This window comes from Panthera tigris, chromosome F3, assembly GCF_018350195.1.
Source record: "Panthera tigris isolate Pti1 chromosome F3, P.tigris_Pti1_mat1.1, whole genome shotgun sequence".
Lineage (NCBI taxonomy): Eukaryota > Metazoa > Chordata > Mammalia > Carnivora > Felidae > Panthera > Panthera tigris.
The window spans coordinates 34102915-34125893 of record NC_056678.1 but is presented as its reverse complement, the minus strand read 5'-3'; the positions used below and the strand labels follow the sequence as shown (position 1 = coordinate 34125893).

Here is a 22979-nt window from a genome sequence, read left to right as displayed (position 1 = left end):
TAGTGAGCAACTGTTATCAGGCATCGCATGGACCATATAAAGTTGGAGTGTGGAAAAATGTGTCTCAGGAAAGATCACACTTCATATCTTTGGCCACCAAAATGAAGAGACTATTGTTCAGGGTCTGGGGAACTGTCCTGCAGCCATCACTCTGTTCTCTCTTTACACGCTCCAGCCCCGCCCCCAAACTCCTTTCTCTTTGGATAATGGGAGGCCTAGATTAAGCAACTATTTCTTGAAATATGCTATTTTCCTGATAAGCTGGCACACAAAATATCTTAATCCGACACACCCATGGGGATATGTCATAATGCTATTAGAGTCACTCGTCGATAATGTATCAGAAAGTAAATAAGGCTAATTGACAATAGTAAACCCCCAGCTAAATCTCTGAATCTTCTGCCTCCCAGTCCAGTTCCGGAGTCCTCTTTCCACACCTCTGGGTGACTACAGGTCTCGCCTGTTGCCTGCTTGTCGCCGGCTGGACGAGCGAGTCATGTGCTTGGCTGAGCAGCCTGGGCTGGTGGCCGTGTCCACCACAGGACTAGAGGCACCCTAAGAAAGGAATTCCTGGCTCTTGAGAAAGTTTCCAACACCCTCTAACAGAAAATGCGCATCCAAGATTGTTGGCAGTTTCTTCACAGGGAATTGTTTTCAGCAAACTAGGTGGCTTGAACTTATCAGGTGACACCAGGCCGGGCTACAAAAGTGACTCTGAACAACCCCTGGTGAAACATGTATCCTGAAAGCTGTCCAGGAGATAAAAGCTCTCAAGGTTATCGTGTCTGTTTTTCTTGTCTCTGTCACCTTTGATTTGAGATGGGAGGACATTTGTGATGGCCTAACCTTTTGGTCTCTAGGGATTTGTGTTTGACATTTGATTGAAGGGTGATTAAAAAAAAAATGGGTGCATATATTTCCAGAGCTGTGAACTTTTCAACAGGGTTTAGTCCCCGGTGGGGTGGGGAAGTGGGTGAGATTTACTTCAGGACTCTGCACCTGCCTTTTGCGGCCCTGCCCTTAGCGTCTCTTGCAATTTCTTCCTTGATTCCCTTTCTCCGCCAGGAGCAGTAATCTCACATCCCGCTACCCTTCCCCCCTCACCCAGCCACACGAACACATTCTTAGGCTTTATGAGGAGGGGATTATGTATATCTAGGAGTCAAGAGTATTTCTGTTATTTTTAAATTTTTTTAAGTGTATTTATTTTGAGAGAGAAGGAGCGAAAGACAGAGAGGGAAGGGGAGAGAGAGAATCCCAAGCAGGTTCTGCACTGTCAGTGTGGAGCACGACACGGGGCTCGAACTCACAAACCACGAGATCAACCAACTGAGCCACCTGGGCACCCCTAGAGTATTTCTATTTTAAAGATGCTACCCAATAACGCGTCCACAAAGCTGAGCACCAGCTGGATGGGAAGGATAAATCTACGGGACGGCTGGGGAATTTTCCCATGCCTCCTCCCCACCCCCCCCAATCCCGTCCTTGAGTCTACCACGGGCTTGGGCTGAATGGCTGGTCGTGCCCCCCGATCTCAAGGTTGATGTGACAATACCTACACATATATTTTCACTTACTCGGGGATACCAGAAAAGAGTATGTTGGGACAACAGAGTGGTTTTTCATTGTTGCCTGTAAGTCATCCCATGGTCTGAGGGAAAGGTTCAGCTCACACGGAACCTCAGAGGAACAACTCTTCACTCGTCTCGTTACGTTGTGTTTCTGATGCCAACGTATCTAAGAAAACCGGGAAGGCTGGAGGAGAAGCAAGCACACACTGAAAGGGGTGGCGAATAGCATTCCCAAGTAAGGATGAAAAGATTTGTCGTAAGCAAGGGATTTCTAAAGGGCTTAATGATGGGCTTTAAATATATGAAGGTGTATTATGGACAGAGCAGGGGCCATCTGCTCCCCATTCCTCCCTCCTCTGAAATCCTACAGCACATATTGTCTGTAACTTTCAGCCATTCATCGTATGCTGCCGTAGGACTCGTCTTCTGTTGTCCAGAAAATCCATTTAACTTTATCATGAGCTTCTCTTTCTTCTTTCCAATTAAGACCATCGCTCCTTGAGAGTAGGAACGAGTTGCCTCTGGTCTTCCTACCTCTTTCAGTTCTGACCACCAAACTTCGCAGATGCTAGATATTAAAAAAACCAATAATAAATACGATTTTTGACTTGGTGATTGATACTGAGGGGAAAAAATAACTTTCACTCTCAGGGATCTAGCTTGGAGATAAGAACATAAGATCTTGACTGCAATGAGTTCGAGAGGCAGTAGGCTGAGAAAGACAGTACTCTGAGGAGTGAAGTACTTTGGTACTCGGTAAGCCTGAGTATAAATGCAAAATAACCTCTTCCCAGCTACATTCTCTTAGTCAAATACTTAATTTCTAGACCTCAGTTTTCCTACATATAAAATGGAGGTAATAATGCCTACTACGAAGGATATCTGGGTGGCTCAGTCGGTTGAGGGACCAACTCGATTTTGGCTCAGGTCATGAGTTCAGGGTTCACGAGTTCCAGCCCCATGTCAGGCTCCACACTAACGGTGCAAAGCCTCCTTGGGATTCTCTCTCTCTCCCTCTCTCTCTCTGCCCCTCCCCTGCTCACTCCCTCTCCCTCTCTCTCTCAAAATAAAGAAATAAACTTTTAAAATTTTTTCCAGAAAAAATGCCTACTAGTTAAGAACTGCTCAGCAGTTATGTGGCCTTAATGTATGGCCCTCAGTAGCCACACAATCACGGGGACTTTTGAGTCAACCTTCAACGTGAAACATGGTTCCGCTCCTTACAGATGGTGGGACTCCAGTGTGTTACTTTCCTCACTAAGCCTCAGTTTCTTGACAAGAGTAAGTACTCCTCAGGGTTGTTGTGCATGTTACATGAGTTTGTGTCTCTAAAATGCTTAGCACAGTTCAGCACACATTAGGTGTTTGATAAATATGAAATATTATTAGGTTCGTTTCGTAAAATTCCTCATTTTCTCTGGGACAAAGCCTTACGAAGAAAAAGATAATCTCACCCCTTTCTTCATGTCTCTGCATGGCTTTCTTACTAAGAGCAAACGGGCGGATGACGGCGCCTCTTCCAGAGTGAGGTAAAGTCAACTCTCAGCTGCTGTAAAAGTGCCTTGAAGTCGATCATCAAAGAGGCATTGGAGAATTCTGTTGCGGAACCAGAGGTAGTTAAGAGTAAAGTCCAGGTCCGGCTAGTCTGGTATAGACTGTTACAGAAATTACAAACTGGTTAGAGATCATCTGTTATGTCCACTGGAATAGTCCCCATCTTGGATAATTGTTTGTTTTATGGAAAACATCCTGCTTACATTAGAGACTGGAATTAATGGCTTCGGTTTGGGTTTCTTTTTCTTTGGCCTGGCGTAACACTGGAAAAGAGAGGCACTTAGTCATTATTTCATAAAAGTGTGGAGGATTATATGGCCTGTTGGACAAAGTTGATCATCCCTTAGAACAGAGGCACATGGCCAGATATGAGCGATAAGGCTGGTCCACAGACAGACATGTAGATAGAAAAACCAAAACTAATACAGAGAGAAAGAAATGGAATCGGAGATAAAGCTAAAGGTAGGAAAGAGAGAGAAAGAGAGACACATTGAGGAAAAATAGGTACTGCTTATCTTGGAAGGTATGCAACCCACCTTTAAATGGAAGGGCTGGGGCACCTGGCTGGCTCAGGGAGGAACATGTAACTCTTGACCTCAGGGTCATGAGTTCTAGCCCCACTTTGGGTGTAGAGATTACTTAAAAAACAAAAAACCAAACTTTTATTTTCTTTTTCTTTCTTTCTCTTTCTTTCTTTCTTTCTTTCTTTCTTTCTTTCTTTCTTTCTTTCTCTTTCCTTCCTTCCTTCTTTCCTTCCTTCCTTCTTTATTTTTTCTTTCTTTCTTTCCTTCCTTTCTTCTTTCTTTCTTTCTTTCTTTCTTTCTTTCTTTCTTTCTTTCATAGAGAGAGAGAATACGAGTGGGGGAGAGGGGCAGAAGAAGAGAAAGAGACTCTTAAGCAGACTCTATGCTCAGCTTGGAGCCTGACATGGGACTCAAATCACACGACCCTGGGATCATGACCTGAGCTGAAACCAAGAGTCAGATATCAACCAACTGAGCCACCCAGGTGTCCCCCCACCAAAAAAATAAATAAACTTTAAATGAAACTTTAAATGAATTTCCCTAGAAATTTCATTTTTCTTCTCTTTTCTTTGCTGAAATGGTTTTAAGCAATACCTTACCTTTGAGTTAGTCCCAATATCTCACCCGCTCATACCCTTCTGAGAGAGAAAATAGGAACTTTCTAGTTAAAGTCTTCGCTTGCAGCCCATTAGAGTAATAATTACACTGTAATCTTCACAAGAGATGCAGGGTGCCATCGTGCAGCCTCCAAGGTCACAAGCCTCATCATAAACAAACCACTTTATGACAATTTCTGAAATGCAATCTCTCTCTCTCTCAAAGGTCCATCGCTTCATTAATGAACCTGTAATCCCATGCACACCTGTTTGCCTGATTTATAGGTGTTTCTGTCTCTTCAACAGACCCATACATTTCCATGCCAGTCTCAAGTGCCTTCTCGTTTGTCCTCTGGTATAAAATGTTGAGAATGGTCCACCATTTTTCTCCGATCCCACACCCTGAGACCCACACACCCTCTCTGGGGCACTGGCCACAATACTCTCTTGCTTTCAAGCCTTTGTGAAACCTAAAACCATTCACTGGCTGCTCCAAATCAGAGTAGCACTCTCTTCAGGTCACACTGAATCAAGACTCTGTATTTAACCCTATAAACTGTTTTATTGAGGGGCTAGTAGAGATAAAGGGTGCCCTTGGCGGTCTTAGAAGACAGTGCAAAGGGCATATCTAGAAGATCATGTGCGTTGTCGTTTGAGAGAGCACTGACCGAGAAGAGCCCCTCCATTCACATCAAAGTGTGACACAAGCAACCAATAAACACTTATTATGTTGAGCGCCTCTTCTTTTGGGGTTTGTTGCTGTCGTTGACATTAATTACTGTGAGCGACATACCTATCCATCCTTCAGGGTTAAGATCAAATATTACCTCTCTCAAGAGAGCTTTCTCTACATTTGTAACCATCAAAACATTCATTCCTGCATACATCTAATAACTAGATCTGAGTCATTTTGCTTCATATCCAACTGTTGGAAGGGCGACATTTTAGCTTCATAATTAAATTTTAAGCTCATGGGACAGTTTCTTCCAAGTCTATTAAATCTCCTACACATGGTCTTTTAGGTCGACAATAAAGACACGGAACGAAGGAAGGAAGGAAGGTCTGATTATTTGACACCAGGCACTGGTAACACCCACGTTGTCAATTGAGCGGCCCAAGGTGAACAATTGCTATTTGCTTCACAAAATGCATGGAAAATAAAAGCAGAGGTGAAAATACCTGAGGGCAGGTGGTAGGGTAGGAAAGACGGAAGAAATAAATTCTGTAATTTGTAAGAAATTTTGGTAGTCTCTGTTTAGGGAAAATAGACTCCGTGGATATTTATTGAATGTGTATTTCATGCCAAGTGTTACAATAAGATATTTTGCAAACATGACTCCTTACAACAGTACCATAAATTAGGTTTTGCTATACGACTGTATGGCTGAGGAAATATAGCTGGGATGTTCCAGAGACTTGCCTAAGGTCACGCAGCTAATAAATGGAAAAACCTGTTTGGGAGACCAAACCAGGTTCTCATTTAATCACTTCTTCAACAAATATCAGTTAAACACCAGCCACATGCCAGGCACTTTTCTAGGAACAGAGAACCAAAGATAGAATCCTTGCTCTTATGAAGCTTGCATTCTAGGACAAAGAGATATAACCAATAGATGAATGTGCTTTAAAAACATCACGCCACGTGTTGATGACTGTTATGGTAACAATACAGTTTGGAAAGGCATAGCGAGTGGGGGGCTGTGGGAATGTGGTGGCTACGGCATTAAATATGGTGGTCAGCAAACACCTGAGAAGTGAAATTTGAGTAACTTCAATAGAAGAGGGGGTATGCTACAGAGATGCCAGCAAGGACAAAGATACCGGGGTGGTAGTCTGTCTGACCCAACTGAAGAATAATGAGGAGGTCATCGGGATTGGAGTAAAGTGGAAAAGGGGGAGGAGAGGAGGAAATGATGAGGTCATGGAGATACTGTGGGGTCTGACCATGCCAAGCCTTATAGGCTTTTACTGAGTGGGTTCTGAAGTTATTAGTGGATCTTAAACAAAGAATAACCAATATAATTCAATTCTTGGAAGAATCACTTTGGAGGTGAGATTAAACTTCACAGAGGAAAGGCCAGCAGCAGAAGACCACTTAGGAGGCTATCACGGTAATCCAGGCGAGAAATAACAGCGATTTCTGTTCTGTAGACCAGCCTGGTTGTTGACTTCAGTTGTAGTTTGAGTGTGGGAGCTTAGAAGATTTGCTGATGGATTTGAGATAATATGTGACAAAAGCATAGGCATACAGATAGCTACAAGGTTTTGGAATGAACAGTTGGAAGGATGGAGTTTCTGTTTACTGAGACGGAGAGATTGAAAGGAAGGAGCAGGCTTGAGTGAGAAGATCATGTGTTTTGGGTTTACGCATCTCAGATTTGATATGTCTTTTGGACCTCCGCATAGAGCTGTTGAACAGGAGTTGGGTATATTATTCTAGAGATCAGGGAGAAGTTTAGACTACAGATATAAATTTGGACTTCCCAGCAGACAGGTGGTAATTAAAGCTGGGAGCTTGATTAAAGACACGAGAGTAGATAAAGAGCATATAGACATTGGAATCAGATATAAACAGAGACTAATAATGGTGTTGAATTCAGCCCAGACATTTCCAATCTTAGAGTTTCCAGAGGTGAAGAGGGAGATTGAGAAGAAGGCATCAGTGAGTTAAAACGATTACCAAAAATAATACTGTCTAGTGGGGAACATATAGCAAGGGAAAGAAAGGGATCAGCTTGAGCTCCATGCAGCTACGAGTAAGATGAGGGACGAGAACCAGCCATTGGGTTTATTAATGTGGATTTATCAATATTGGCATTTACAAGTGGTTTATTGTTGCAGTGGTGGTGATGGAAACTTGATTGACATTGATTTAGGAGATAAGATGAGGAAAATGGCGGACGATAAGTATAAAAGACTATTTTGAGGTGTTTTGCTATAAAGGGGAGCAAAAACAAAGAGGCAAAAGTTTGAGGGGGGTGTGATCTCAAGAAAATATCTCTAGCACAGGAGGAATACTTACCATGTTTGTGTCTCGATGAAAGTGGCCTAGGGAAAAACAGATGATGTAGGGGAAAGAGCAAAGAATTAGTTCTGTCCTCAGGGAAGCAAGAGGGGACAGCCCCCAGCACAAAACTCAGCCGTTGAGATATGACCCTGAGGTGAATATTCAGGCGAAAAGTAACAGGAGGGTACAGATGCAAAAGGGAGATATGGCTGCACTGTGGAAACTTCTCTTCTGAGTGATTCAGTTCCTCAAAGAAGCAATGTAACCAGTTGAGTGTGAGGGTTGGGTAGATTTTGGAGGCTTAAGGAGAGAGAAGGTGGTATGTCTAAAATACAATGAGGATGGGGCACTTGGGTGGCTCAGTCGGTTAAGTGGCCGACTTCGGCTCAGGTCATGATTTCGCGGTCCGTGAGTTCGAGCCCCGCGTCGGGCTCTGTGCTGACAGCTCGGAGCCTGGAGCCTGTTTCAGATTCTGTGTCTCCCTCTCTCTGACCCTCCCCCGTTCATGCTCTGTGTCTCTCTGTCTCAAAAATAAATAAATGTTAAATAAATAAATAAATAAATAAATAAAATACAATGAGGCTACACGCATAAATTAGACAGACGTTTGGACTTGACTAAGGAATGGGATTTTTCCAGACTAGCACAATTTGAAGAGAGAGAGGCAAGAGAGTTGAGGAAATACCCAAGGGTATGATTACGATGATGGCGAAGGAGGGAGATGACGCCTTGAAGGGGATGTGTGACAGAGAAAGAATGGTTGGGTCAACGTGTGACGGCTTCCAATGTGATAAAACAATTATTAGGTTGGGGGCCCGGAGGGAGTGAAAGAGCCAGGACAGGGCTGGACGGTGGGATGTTATGAGGTAATATAGAAATTGCTACCAACAGATGCTGCGGTGGGGGTAATACAACCTCACCAGAGAAGACGAAGTCAGGGGCTGAGAGGCAGAGGGGCAGATGCTGTGGGTGCCCTCCTATACCTCCTTGGTCCACCCTGGAGGTCACCCTAGACAGTTCTCAGAAATGCTCGTAGCTTTCCGCATCTCTGCCTGGGGATGTTCTCTGACCACAGACGTTTCCTTGGCCTACATGAGGTGCAAAGTTCATGTCCCAAAAGTGACTTCTAATCACGGAGGGAAGGAAATTAATGGGAAAATTCCCCAACCTCACCACCCCTCTGACACCCTGTTCTGAAGCGTGCTTTACAATGTCTCAGAAGGCCCTGAGTTGTACTGAGCCCCAGTTCCCACACAAGAAACCCATTCAGTCATTCACCTATGATCGGTCTCACTGTCTTACTGGGCCACCTGGAATCACATCCTAAACAAATCACCTACCTCAAAATCCTTGTTTCAGGATTTGTTCGGGGGAAACCCATTTTATTTTATTTTATTTTATTTTATTTTATTTTATTTTATTTAAGTTTATTTATTTTGATAGAGATAGCACAAGTAGGGGAGGGGCAGAGAGAGAGGGAGAGAGAGAATCCCAAGCAGGCTCCACGCTGTCAGCACAGAGCCCGACACAGGGCTTGAACTCACGAAACCACGAGATCATAATCTGAACCTCAATCAAGAGTCGGATGCTGACTGACTGAGCTATCCAGGCCCCCCGGGGGAACTCATTTTAAAATAGTTGGGATTTGGGAAAGATAAACTATGCGGACATTGACATGAACTAGGAGCAATCAGAAGATCTTCAATTATATATGATAATGGTGTTATTTGCAGGCCCATTTTTAAAAGCAACAATATGCCGTGTGTGTATATATGGAGGCAACCGTTGGAGATTGGCTGAATGCAGCATAGAATAGTTTTATCGTGAAACACCACGCATCTTGAAAAAATAATTACAGCTCTAGGGGTGCCTGGGTGGCTCAGTCGGTTAAGCGTCCGCCTTCGGCTCAGGTCATGATCTCACAGTTTGTGAGTTCAAGGCCCGCGTCGGGCTCTGTGCTGACAGCTCAGAGCCTGGAGGCTGCTTCACATTCTGTGTCTCCCTCTCTCTCTGCCCCTTCCCTGCTCATGCTGTGTCTCTCTCTGTCTCAAAAATAAATAAACATTAAAAAAAAATAATAATAATTACAGCTCTAGATACAATATAGTCTTGAAAAGATATTCATGCTAAGGTACATGAAGAATGAAAAACAGGTAACAAAGCAGTATGTGGAAGGGCATTTGTGTACATATATATATATATATATACACACAAATATACAATTCCATAAATACAAATATATATATGTGTATATATAATACATGCATATATATGTCTATGCTTTCCTCTCCACATACGTGCATGCACACACACACACACACACACACACACACACACACGTCTTAATTTTTCTTTAACAAGTATACAATATTTGTGTCTATACATTTAAAAAACAATAGCAGGTCCTCTTACCCCTAGTGCAGGGAACTGTGTCACCACAGAACTCAGAAATCTCACATGAAACATTGGGAGAAATTCCGTTGACCAACGGTCCCTGTCCCGATTTGCCCTTGACTGAGGGCTTCCTGGGGATGCCATGAGGCTGACTCTCAGTACTGAAACCCGTCACACCGAGGTGGTTGGTCACCCTAGGAAACATTTACAGTCTCTCTTCCCTCCTTCCCCATAAGTGGACAAATGACAAAATAGAATCCTTCAGAGTCCTGGAAAGGAAGGCATGATGGGAGTGCAAGACATCATTATTATTCAGGAGACATACATTTTTTGCTGCAAAGACCCAGGGATAAAATCAACACATTTGGTTGATAATCCCTTTCACATGTGCATGCTAGTTTGGCTTTCATTTTCATCTGCAGGGAGTCTTTAACAGCTGTTACTGTCAGGCCTTTGCACTCTGTTTCCAAACCTATAGGAACCACACAAGGGCACGAATGTTCAGAGAATGAAGTTGGAGGGGCTTAAGGAAAACTAGTTCATCTGCATTGTTATCTAGAAATTCACACCCGTTCTCTCCCTCTGTTTCAGTTCCTTGCTCTCCTGCTTTCTCTCCCTGTGTACCAGGCAGAGATCCTGGGATGAACACCAGCGCGCCTGTTTGGTATGCATACCGTGTGGATGGTCCAGACAGGAGGCTCTCACTTCATTGTTCATGAAGGCTCTCTGTTAAATAATTTTTAATGTTATCTAAGGAGTTTAATGGCACAGTTATTGGAAATATTACAAAGGCAAGAGGAAAAAGAAGTCATCCCTCTTACATTTTCCAGACCTGTCACAGGCTCACTCAGCCCCAAATCTGCCCCTGTTAGCTCCGGAAGCCGTGTTCATTTTTGTTTAATTTATTGAAATTATGTAGGATCGCCTTCTGTCCTAAAAGAATTGAGTTGCCCATAGCTCCATTTAAAGAAAGCGTGTGACCCTCGTCCCAAACACATTTATGTGGTGATATGACTTTGGCTGGGGAAGGTCTATGGGAGGCCTAGATGGTAACCTTTGCCATGGGTGGAAAAACCCAACACAAATAGGAAATCTCTGGTATGGATCCTAGGCATTAGTATGTTTAGATACTCCAGTAGGTAATTCTCTTTTTTTTTAAGTTTATTATTTACTTTGAGAGAGAGAGAGAGAGAGAGAGAGAGAGAGAGAGGCGGGGGGGGGGAAGGAGCAGAGGGGGAGGGGGACAGAGGATCCAAAGAGGGCTCTGGGCTCACAGCAGAGAGCCCAATGTGGGGCTTGTACTCACGAACCACGTGATCATGACCTGAGCAGAAATCAAACACTTAACCAACTGAGACGCCCAGGTGCCCCATCTGCTAGGTGATTCTACTGTGCAGTTTGTTCCAGTTCCTTCTTGTACTTCAACTCATTCATTCATTCATTCATTCAAACACACAGGTGAAGTGCCCTATAGAAGATGCTATTGTCATTAGTGAGAGTAACTAGGGCATACTTTACCTACGAGGCCATATTCCACAAGGTGAGAATTTAAGTCTGCAAGCCCAGAGACCTGAGTTTGAGTCCTGGCTCCACCATGGCTAGCACTGTAAGCATATGCAAGTCATTCCCTTCTATGAAACATTGTATTCCCTCCATACAAAACATCCTCCAAAGTTCGTAAAGATCAGCTTAGATAATGCACGAGAACAAGTTTTGTAAGCTTTCGAGTATACCAGATATTTTCATTGTTAGTGACTACATACTTTCTATAGAGCTCTATTCCCTCTAATCCGTCCCCGACCTAGCTTTCCAAATGTATGTTCAAGTTTCTAGCTTTAAAACCGAGGCTTTTTCTTTATTGCATATTCATCTATAGCTGGACTGATTTATTCTTTCCTAAAACCTGCCATGTGTATTCCCATAGTCACGTCTTTGCTAATGCCATTTAGTCCTGAGAATACCTCTTGTCCCCAGTTCCTTAATCTTTACTTAGCTTTCCCAAGTCGAGTTATTGATTGACTTGAATATCAGGGACTTTCTAACTATGCTAATGCACACTGAACCCCCTTTCCAAGGATCTTACAGCCAATAATGCATTGCATCATAACATGCCTTGGTTGAATTGTTTTCCACATGTTTCTATCTTATTTCTCCAACTGGTTTGTAAATTCCTTCAAGAATAGGTACCATGGGTTACATTGCTTTGCTCAACTACAAAGGCTTATGCCAAATTGATTTGTATCAATGCATACTTAGAAGAAAGGAAGAAGGAAGGAAAAAAGGAACAAAGGAGGGAAGGAAGGAATGGATATGTCTTGGCAACTTGGTTAAAAATAAATTGATTATTGATTTTTAGACCTGTTTCTAGATTCTGTGTTCTATTTTATTGGCCTGTGTCTCTATACTTCCATCAATATCACTCTGTCTCAATAGCTACAGCTTTACAGTGAGTTTTAAAACCATATACTGTGAGTCCTTAAAAAAGGAAAGAGGGAAGGAAGGAAGGAAGGAAGGAAGGAAGGAAGGAAGGAAGGGGAGAAGATAAAAGGATTGGAAGGAAGAATTATTCCTCTGAGAGTCCTCTCATGATAGCTTCCTGGCAAAAGTATTTGAGATGCCTGCCCTTTGGTCAATGCAGCTCTCAGACCAGGGAGAGAGAGTTCCAGACCCTGGCTGGAATCCTGTATTAGAGGCCCTTTTCTGCTTGTCATCCAGCTACAATCTCCCCATCAGGCAAGTAGTCCTTGGAACCACGACTGGTGCTTACCTAGATCCCATGTCCCTCTCTAGATCAGGTTGTGAGACTGTAATTTCCCACTCACATGACCCCAAGCCACTCTCCAGGGCCTGTATGTACCTCCTCCTGGGTCTGTCTTTGCAAGAGTGAACTACACTCTCAGTGTGCAACCCCACAGGAATGGCCAATAGGCAGTGCTTTGTGGGCCAGGTGGGCAGAATTTGCACATAGAAGTTGAGATGTCCATGTGCGTTATGTGAAGCATAGATAGATAGAAAGAAAATTGGGGTGGATGAAAAGCTAACAGTCTATATATATGACAGTGCTCTAGGTCATGGGAGTCCCAGAATCCTAAGCTCAAATCTGGCTTCCAGGTCATAATTCAGGTATTTGTGTGAGGGTAAGAGGTCAAGAATATATTTTATGTGAGACTTTTTATCTCAGTATGATACTTCCTAAATCTTCAGACATACAGGAATCCCTGTTTATACTCTTGCTATGCTATGGGACCAACAAATTAAGGACATGCCTAAATTTGAGAATTTTAAAGCCCTTCCCACTCTTCACTTTTTCTTATTAACTTTGAAATAGAACTTAATGAGATACCACTTATCAGTAATGAAATGCATAGATTTAAAGTGTACAATTCACTGAGTTTTAACAAATAGAGACCTGTGTAATCACCATGCCCGTCAAGATAGATCATATTTCCATAATCCCTCAAAATTTCCCTGGGACCCCCCTCCCTTTTTTTTTTTTTTTTTTTTTTTTTTGTTTTTAATCAATTCTCCCTCATTCATGATCCAGAAAACCACTGATTTGTTTTCTGTTGCTATAGATGCATTTTCCTTGTTTCAGAATCTTATCTAAACTGAATCACATGGTATTTATTCTTTTGTATGTAGCTTCTCTTGTTCAGCGTAAAGCTTTAGCTTTATCTTCTTAACTTTAGTAGATATAAGTTGTAGCATTGTTTAAATTTGCATTTTCCTGATGTCAAATGATGCCAAGCATCTTTTAATGTGCCTATTGGCCATGATTATATCTTGCTTTGTGAAGTGTTCGTTCAAATATTTCGCCTTTTCTTTTTAATTGTGGTTTTGTTTTGTTTTTTTGTAAGTTGTAAGAGTTCTTTATTCTGGATACAAGTCCTTTGTCCAAGGTACGTGCTATAAATATATTTTCCCCTTGTAAACTTTGTCTTTTAAAAAATCTTTTCAATGGTGTCTTTCAAAGAACGGAAATTTAAATTCTGGCAAAGTCCAAATTACAGGATTTTTGTGCTTTGTCTAAAAAATGTTTGCCTATCCCAAATTACAAGTATTTTTCCTATGCATTTTTCCAAGAAGTTTTATAGTTTTAGTATTTATATTTAGGTCTATAACCCATTTTGATTATGTTTGGTTTTGTGTATCTTGTAAAGTAAGGGCTGTGATTCACTATTGCTGTTTGTTTGTTTTCTTTAGAGATATCTAACTGTGCCAGCACCATTTATTGAAAGCATTATTCTTTCCCTATTGACATGTCTTGGCAATTGGTCAAAAATAAATTGATTATTTTTAGGCCTATTTCTAGATTCTCTATTCTGTTTTATTGGTCTGTGTCTCTATACTTCCATCAATATCACTCTGTCTCAATAGCTACAGCTTTACAATGAGTTTTAAAATCATATACTGTGAGTCCTAAAACTTTATTCTTTTTAAAAAAATGGTTTGAATAATCTGGGATTTTTTTAGACCCATCTAAATACCAGAATCAGCTTATAAATTGCTATTTAAAAGGCCTGGTGGAAATGTTGAATAAAATTGATATGATTTTATAGATCAATTTGGGGAGATTGACATGTGAACAATTATGAGTGTTCTAGTCCATAAATATGATATGTCTCTTCATCTATTAGGTTCTTTTAAATTTTTCTCAGCTAATTCAACCTTACATTCCTGGCATAAATCTGATCTCTCAGTTTATAATCCTTTTTATATATTGTGGACTCAGTCTTCTACTATTTTGTTAAGAATATTTACATCCATGTTTATTTAAAAAAATTTTTTTTTCAACGTTTTTTTTTATTTATTTTTGGGACAGAGAGAGACAGAGCATGAACGAGGGAGGGTCAGAGAGAGGGAGACACAGAATCACAGGCTCCAGGCTCCGAGCCATCAGCCCAGAGCCTGACGCGGGGCTCGAACTCACGGACCGCGAGATCGTGACCTGGCTGAAGTCGGACGCTTAACCGACTGCGCCACCCAGGCGCCCCTTTATATCCATGTTTAGAAGGGATATTGGTCTGTAGTTTTCTCTTGGGAGCTGTCTTTGTTTGACTTTGCTATAAGAATAACATTGGTCTCATATTTGAGTTTGAAAGCAGTTTCTGAGTTAATTTGTGTTGGATTGGTATTATTTCTGCCTCAGATATTTGATATAATTCAATAATTTGGGTCTGGAGTATTCCCTGTAGAAAAATTTTAAATTATGAATTTAATATATCTAGTAGATGGAAGGCTTTTCAGGTATTCTGTTTCTTCTTGTATCATTTTTGGTAATATCATTCTTTAAAGGAATTTTTTCCATTTCATCTAACTTGTTTAATATGTTGCCGTAAAGTTCTAATATTTTCTGATTTTTCCCCCCACGGGAAAATGCTCAAAATTGATTAAGTGAAAAAAGTTATACCTGATTACCTTTTTAGTGTTTGGAGAGTCTATAGTGATATTTCCTCATTCATTTCCAATATTGGTAATTTTCCTTTTCATTTTTTTTTTTCTCGGTCGTTCTAGCAAGATATTTAATAATTTTAACTTCTCAAAGAATCAGCTTTTGGCTTTACTGATTGTCTTCTATTTTTTATTCTCTATTTCATTTATTTCAACTACTATTTTTATTTTCTTTCTTCTACTGACTTTGAGATAATTTGTTCTTGGTTTTTTTTTTTGGCTTTTACAGGAGATCCTTGATTTTCGGCACCTCTTTTCTAATGTAAACATCTACGTTTTCTCTTTAAGCACTCTTTCAGGTGTTCTCACAAATCGTAACATATTATGACTTTATTATTATCAAGTTCAAAATATTTTCCAATTGCCCCCGAGATTTCTTCTTTGACACATAAAGTATTTAGGGGTCTGTTGCTAATTTTCCAAAGATTAAGTGATTTTCTAGAAGTATGCTTTTCATTTATTTCCAATTTAGTTATATTGTAGTCCAAGAATATACCCTGAATGACTCCAATCCATCTAAATTTACTAAGACTCGTTTTTGTCTTGCATATGGTCTATTTTGGTGAACATTTATGTGCACTTTAAAAGATATATATGCTTTCATTTTTGTATACATAAGTGTCAATGAAATTAAGGTAGTTGACAATGATGTTCGAATCTTCTCTATACGTATTACCCTGATTTTCTTTTCACTTGGTCCACTTGATTTTTCTTTTCAATTGCCAAGCGAGGTGTATAGAAATCTCCAATTATAGCGAAGTAAATGTCAAGTTTTCCAATCACGTTTAGGATTGATTGATTATTACACTTTCCTCTTGGACTGACCCTTTTATCATCGCAAAATGTCTTCTTTTGTCTACAAAAACATTTCTTGTCCTCAAATCGACTTTTCTTCATATAGTCACTGCAGTTTCCTGTGATTCTGGTTTCCTTGGTATACTTTTCCCATCCTTCCCCTTTCATCTTACCTCCATCTTCAGATGTAAAAGACTTTCTTCTAGGCCAGAGCTAGTTAGGTTCTGCCTTCCCATCCAATAGGACACTGGCTGTCTTTCACTTCAACTATTTTATTCAATACACCTGTGGATTTGTTTGACTAAGTCTGTCATATTGTTATTTACTCTCTATTTATTCCATGTTTCTCTGTATCTTTCTACCTCTTTTTTTGTCTCCTTTGAATTTTTTAGATATGTTTTATTATTTCACTTTATTTTATTGTTGGCTTATTATCTTTAAAAAATTAACCATTGCTATAGGGTTTACACATCTTTATCTTAACACAATCTACATTTAACATATTACTTCTTGAACAAAATGAGGAGTTAATTACAGAGTTCCTAGATCTTCCCATCTCTCTTTTGTGCTATTATGGTCTTATACTTATATATTATGGTCTTTTTACTTTTGCAAATGTCATAAGCTCCACTTGCATTATTATTAATTTTGCTTTAAATGGGCAATTATCTCTTAAATAAGTTTAAAAAAAAATATTTACTCATCCATTTATCATTTCTAGTGTTCCTCAGTCCTCTGTATAGATCTAAACTTTTACTACCATTTTTGAAGGATATAGTCATTGCTTTTAGATTTCTAGGTTGAGACGTTAACTTTTTTAAAAATATTTTTGTGTAATTTTTTAAAGTAAGCTCTACACCCAACATGGGGCTTGAACTCATGACCCCAAGGTTAAGAGTCCCATACTCCACCAACTGACCCAGCCAGGCACCCCTGAGAAGTTGACTTTTTGTCTTTGTTTTTGTTTTGTTCTTTCAGAACTGTAAAAATATGTATACGCTATCTTTTGGCTCATATTATTTTGATGGAAAGTCTGTAGGTTTTTGTTTGTTGTTTTTTGGGTTTTTTGGGGGTTTTTTGTTGTTTTTTTTGTTTTTTGCCCTGTGTATCTTTTTCCCTCTTAGACGCTTTTTTAGATTTTTCTTTATTATTGGTTTTCAGTTATTTCATTATAATGCCCTGTGGTGTGGTTTCTTTGTTTATCCCGCTTGAGTTTTGTTAGATTTTTTATATCTGGAGGCATATATCTTTTATCAAATGTGGGGGGGAAATTGAACTTATTCATTCAAATATATTTTCTTCTTCTCTCTTTTCCTTCTAAGATTCCAACTACATACATTAGGTTATTTGATGTTTTATCAAACATCTAGTCTTTCTCATTCTTTTTGCCTTCTATGCTTTAGCTTGGATAACTTCTATTGTTGTACTCTCAAGTTCATTGATTCTTTCCTTGCAGTTTATAAGCTGCTGTTACTCCCATTAAGTTAATTTTTAATTCTGGATACTGTATTATCCAGCTTTAGAAACTCCATTTGATTAAATTTTACATCTTTCATTTCCCTCCTTTTTATGATCTTATTTTTTTTAAATCCTTGAATATATATATAATAGTGATTTTATGCTTATAATAGCTGTTTATCTGTTCTTTCTATCACTTCTGCATCTGCTTCTATAGATTGGTTTTTCTCTTAATTATGGGTCCCACTTTTCTTTCCCCCTCTCCATGGTCCCCGGCTTTTTTTCCATATCTGGTTATTTTTTACTGGGTGCTTGGCATTGTAAATATTATATTTTCAAATACTGATTTTGTTGTCTTCCTTCAAAGAGTATTGAGTTTTGTCTGGGTTGGCAGTTAAAATACATGAGACCCTCTTAATCCTTTCAAAAGAAGAATTTTAAATTTTGTCATGTTTAGAGTAACATTCACTGTATATCTAGTTTATATCTGAGCTTCTGGATTCTCTCTAATCTGACAGCTTGGGACTTGACCATATCCTAGTCTGCTCTGTAAGAATCATTCGGCTTGTAGCTACCCATTTGTTTTGTTTTGTTTTGTTTTCACGATATTTGTTCTTTGCTCCGCCTTTACAGGGTCTTACCCAACAAGTATATGATTTAGTATTCAACAACCAACTCAGAGGAACCATCCTGCTGGTTTTAAGGGTTCTTTCTCTGTGTAGTTCCTGCCAATATGGTTCAGCAGACTTAAGCCTCCTCATCCTCCCCAAATTGCAATTACTGTATCTTCAACTCAGCCAGACAATTGCGCTTTGCTTGTGTTCCCAACCGCACACTGTGCTCAAAAAAATTGCTTCCAAGCAGAAAGCCAAGGCAAAGGTAGGGCTCACCTGTTTGTTTCCCTCCCTCAGGGATCATGGTCTGGTGCTGCTTTTTATCTGTGTCTGAAAACACTTGCTTCTTATATTTTTTTTTCCAATTTTTCTAGTTTTTTTGGTTTTTTTTGTTTGTTTGTTTGTTTGTTTGTTTATACCAAGGAGGACAAATCCAGGACTAAGGATTAAAACATAGCTGGAAACATAAGTCACCTCCCATGGTTTTTAATTCCCTCACACTTCTGATGTTATCTGTGGCCTGGGAGTGCCTGTCACTTTTCCTTTGGAAATCTTCCTTGTAATCTCCCCCCTACTTGTGCCAGGGAAAGGGATCAGAGAGGGTGTACAGGTACGTTTTAAAAAGGAATGGGACACACTTTTCTGAGAGTGGTTGGCAAATATTTAATTCTGAGAAATAGAAAATAGGTGCCCATGTCCTTTAGGAATCCAGACAATATTTAGGTATGGGGGATAGACATCAGCCAGCTCTGGGTTAAACATCATCAAGTTTGGCAAAAGCTTTCTTAGTGATGCTTTCAACTTCTGGGAATTTCTGACACACATTTTCCCGCTAACCCAGGGACACAGGCTACCCTGACTCTTTTCATCTTTCTGGCTCGAATTCGGTTATCCACTAAGTGTGAAATAAATTTCTTATGAGATGTTAATGACATATAAAACTCAATATGGTATTCTACTAAAAACTTTTAGAACATCTAGAACCGTAAGTTGAAAGAATGAATCACTAATGAAGGCAGTTTAAGGCCAAACCAGAAGTATGGGGGTGAATAGGAAAGGACGGGATGTCTCCCAACACCCCTTATATAGACTAGAGTGAAAGACGGGACAAAAACAGCATTCTCACAAAGACCTAAGGAGAAAAGAGAACGCTCACTGTTCCACCTTTTCAATAACCCCACAGTCATTACAAAGCTTGGCCTAGTCTGGCAATAACCTCCACCCCTCCTTCCCCTGCCCATTAGCTGGAGACAGTGAATTATGGTGGAAGGCAGGAGCTCTTCCCGCCTCTAGGGGGAAAATAACTTTAATCTCGTCAGAGCCTTGGAAGAGAGACTATTAAAAGAGTTAATGGAAGAAACTTCTGAATAGATGAGTCAGGCTGTGACAAACCAAAGTCATTTTTTGACTTAAGAAGGAAAAAAGGAAAAGAAAGCTGGTGATGCGACCCTGTGGCTCTGATGGCCCCCAAGTCCCCCATCAAATCAATCCCGAATGCAGTAGAGTCCTGATAATTTAATGAAGGACTCCAGAGGCGATGTGGTGAATTTGGTCACAAGGGTAAAATGGGGAAGTATAGTCCGGTACAAAGAGTGTCATCCCACATTGTTACCTGGATTATAACTGGGAGGAAATGAGTCTGTTTTAAAACGTCGAAAGCAAGTTGTTGGCGTTTCAAAAGATCCTAGTTAGGAGGTTCTCCTGAAATTGCAAACATATATAAGAATAAAATTAGACTGTAATTTAGCAAATAAAATAACCAGGCTGAGCAAGAAGTGAGGGAAGAATAAAAGGTAGCTTTTAGAGTCTAGTCGGCAGTGAAAATATGCCTCCAAACAAATGTTCCCAGTCACCCCAGGAGAAACAATGAAGTTACCATATGCTGATGGTTTCGATTTGCCAAACTCTCTGGGACATTTGTAGATTTAGTTTGTAATCAGCAGAGATAAAAAAGGGGACAAGTCTTTTTGACCACGTTCATTCTGAAAAGATCTATCAGAGATGCACAATTTACAGACCAGAAGGGTGATCATAGAACTGATTTTCTTTCATAACGATCCCAAATGTAGATCTTCAAGTACGTCTTGGAAACAATGATGTATGTAACCACAAGTCCTTAAATGTCACGAAGATAGTGAATTAGACAGAGTTACTCGGTTTTAGCTACCTCTATGGGCCCCAGACCTGAGAAACTGCATCTTTAGAAACTCTTGGACTCCTCTTGAAGCCCTTTTGTGAGCGAATCATGTCTCATTCCAGGGAGATGGAAAACCACAGAGATCTAGGATTCTCACACTCTTAAAAATTATTGGGCTAATATCAAAATAGTACTGAGTAATAGCTAGAACCCCAAGTCAGCTCCGCCTAGTGTGAACCATCTGATTGCCTTAAACGAGACGAGAAAAGTGAGATTAAATGCCATACGCTGAGTAGCTATTAGGTATCAGGCACTCTCCAAACTTCATCTATAAAAGACACTTTTGTTTTATGGTGACTATAATTGATAACACTATGTTGTATAATTAAAATTGTGAAGAGAGTAGAACTTCAGTGTTTTCACCAAAAAAGGGATAAAAAGATAAATATGTAATAGAGGTGTTAATCAACTCAACTATGGGAATTCTTTTACAATGTATATGTATATCGTATCATCACATTATATACTTTAAATATATTACAATGTTATTTGTCAATCATACCTCAATAAAGCTGGGGCAAAATGAAGGCATTTTTGTTTTAAGCTCTCTGGCATTCATTTCCTCCTTTCTAATAGTATCCTATTTCAGTTCATTGGAACGCCTTTATCTCACGAAATATTATCCGTTAGAGAAATTGCAATCAGTGATGCCCCTTACTCCTGAACAAGAAGTGGCCTCAGTGACCCAGTCTGGAACAATTAGATGTTTTCTCTCTGATATTTCAAATAGGATCAGAAAGTCAGAGACTGACCGTGTTGGGTCAGTTCCACTCGATTGAGCATGCTCAGACTAGTTTCTGTTACAAAATTATTGCTAGATTTTCAACCTCTGCCTCCAGAGCTCCTTTGGTTCATCCCCATTGCCACCGCCTGATTCTTCAGGCTCTTGTGGACATTGTAAAGTCCCGATAGCCTTGCAATAAATTACTTTTTTTTTTTAAGTTTGTTTTTAATGTTTTTATTTATTTTTGAGACAGAGAGAGACAGAGCATGAACAGGCGAGGGTCAGAGAAAGAGGGAGACACAGAATCCAAAGCAAGCTCCAGGCTCTGAGCTGTCAGCACAGAGCCCAACGTGGGGCTCGAACTCACAGAGTGTGAGATCATGACCTGAGCTGAAGTTGGACGCTTAACCGACTGAGCCACCCAGGCACCCCGTGCAATAAATTACTTTTCCTGAATTTACGCCAAATTTATTTGCTTCTAATGAAAGCATCCTTAATGATATACCACCTTACTCACATAATTCTCAGATATTAACAATTATAACCATTCTACAGAAGAGAATATTATAGCAAAGAAAGGTTAAATGGCATGCCCACAATCACAGAGCTGGTAACTGATATAGATGGAGGGCTCAAGTCTGGGTATGTCTGATCCTGAGTTTCACGTTTTTAACCTATATCGTGCCGATTCCCGTCTGTACTTTTCAAACCTCTTCCTCAAAGATTACCAATGTCCCACGTGCTGATCCAAGATTTTTCACCACGGAAATTGAATAATGTCAGTGTTGCCCATTTTGAAGAAACAATAGCTTAATGGATAGAATGTTTTCCATTTTAAATTTTCTTCCCATAAATTTTTCTTAAATCTTTGGTGGTTTCCACTGCTTGTCTGTGAGGCAGACAACAAAACAAATGAACAAGCAACAAATGAATATTAATGGCAAGACTCAGAAACAACAGATCGTGCCTCCCTCAAGAGCCTGTTTTTTGCATCAACATTTTATGTTGCATACCTATAATATAGTCATTTTCTGCCAGTAAAATTGTCCCTAGTTCAAATGCTGGAATTAAATACATCCATATTTCATAGTGTTATGCAAAGAGCACTATGATTTTCAAGCTGTCTGACACCTCACAAAGTTTAGGGAAAATTGCCCCAAATAAGTCTAAGACAATGGCAATGGGAGATTTTGGGTGGTATCAGTCACATCACCTTTAGGAAACTCGGCCCTTGATCTACATCCAAAGCCATCAGATTTTGAGGATAAGGACTTTGGCACCTGCTGGATTCGACAAGAATAATGTCATTTGTCAGCCTAACTGCAAGACCCAGAATCAGTTTAAGGGGCTTGAAATCTCATTTTAATTCTTGGCCTGGACACAAGTAAAATGCCTTGGGCCTTGAGAAAGGCCAGTGTATGGTATATTTATTGGCTGTGACTACAAATCTGGTTAACTTGATGGGGATTTATAGAAAAGGGATAGAGCAAAGCCAGATTGTGCTTTTGGCCACAGATGCATCAGGTTAATAAGACACAGGATAGTAGCTTGGCCTTAAGTCGGAATAGTAGCCCAGTCAGACTTTCCAAGGTCTGAGGATTAATATAATGAGAGTAGAAAGTGGACCCCTGGACCTTCCTTCCAGCTTCCCAGCTTCTTCTCCAGCATCATCCTTTTTTTTACCTGCACCCCTTCCTGTTATATGGTCCCCCCTGCCCCCAAGTTACCTCTCTCCCAAGATATCTGCTGCTTCTGAAATTGCCTGTTCACCAAGAAGCCAAGCCAAAATAAAATTATTTAACATTTGCTTTGGGCCAGCAGTGACCATCCCATAGGTCATCCTGCACGTGTGGTTTATTGTCTAGCAAAGCAAAATTTTTCCCCAGGAGATGAACTATCTACTACCCTTCCCATCCTGAATATAAAGCTTTTACCATTTTTAGTTGTGCTGGTGTGCTCTCTTTTGCATCCGGGGGGGGGGGGGGGACAGGACTGTAAACACCCCTGTAACCTGCTGACCACGTGATCTAATTCGACTCAGCTCTGCGTTGGCACCGCTATCCCGATGTCTGTACATCCCGTAGCCTGTGGCTG

General features: G+C 40.3%; 1 long non-coding RNA gene across 1 annotated transcript; it reads right to left on the bottom strand.

Moving 5' to 3' along the window:
- Positions 1-1820: 1820 nt before the first annotated feature.
- LOC122235960 lies at positions 1821-22868 on the bottom strand. Its single transcript, XR_006214124.1, has 5 exons — positions 22820-22868; positions 19577-19665; positions 3329-3388; positions 3026-3226; positions 1821-2139 (listed from the first exon to the last, which is right to left on the bottom strand). It is a non-coding gene; the product is annotated as an uncharacterized LOC122235960 (long non-coding RNA).
- Positions 22869-22979: the final 111 nt, after the last annotated feature.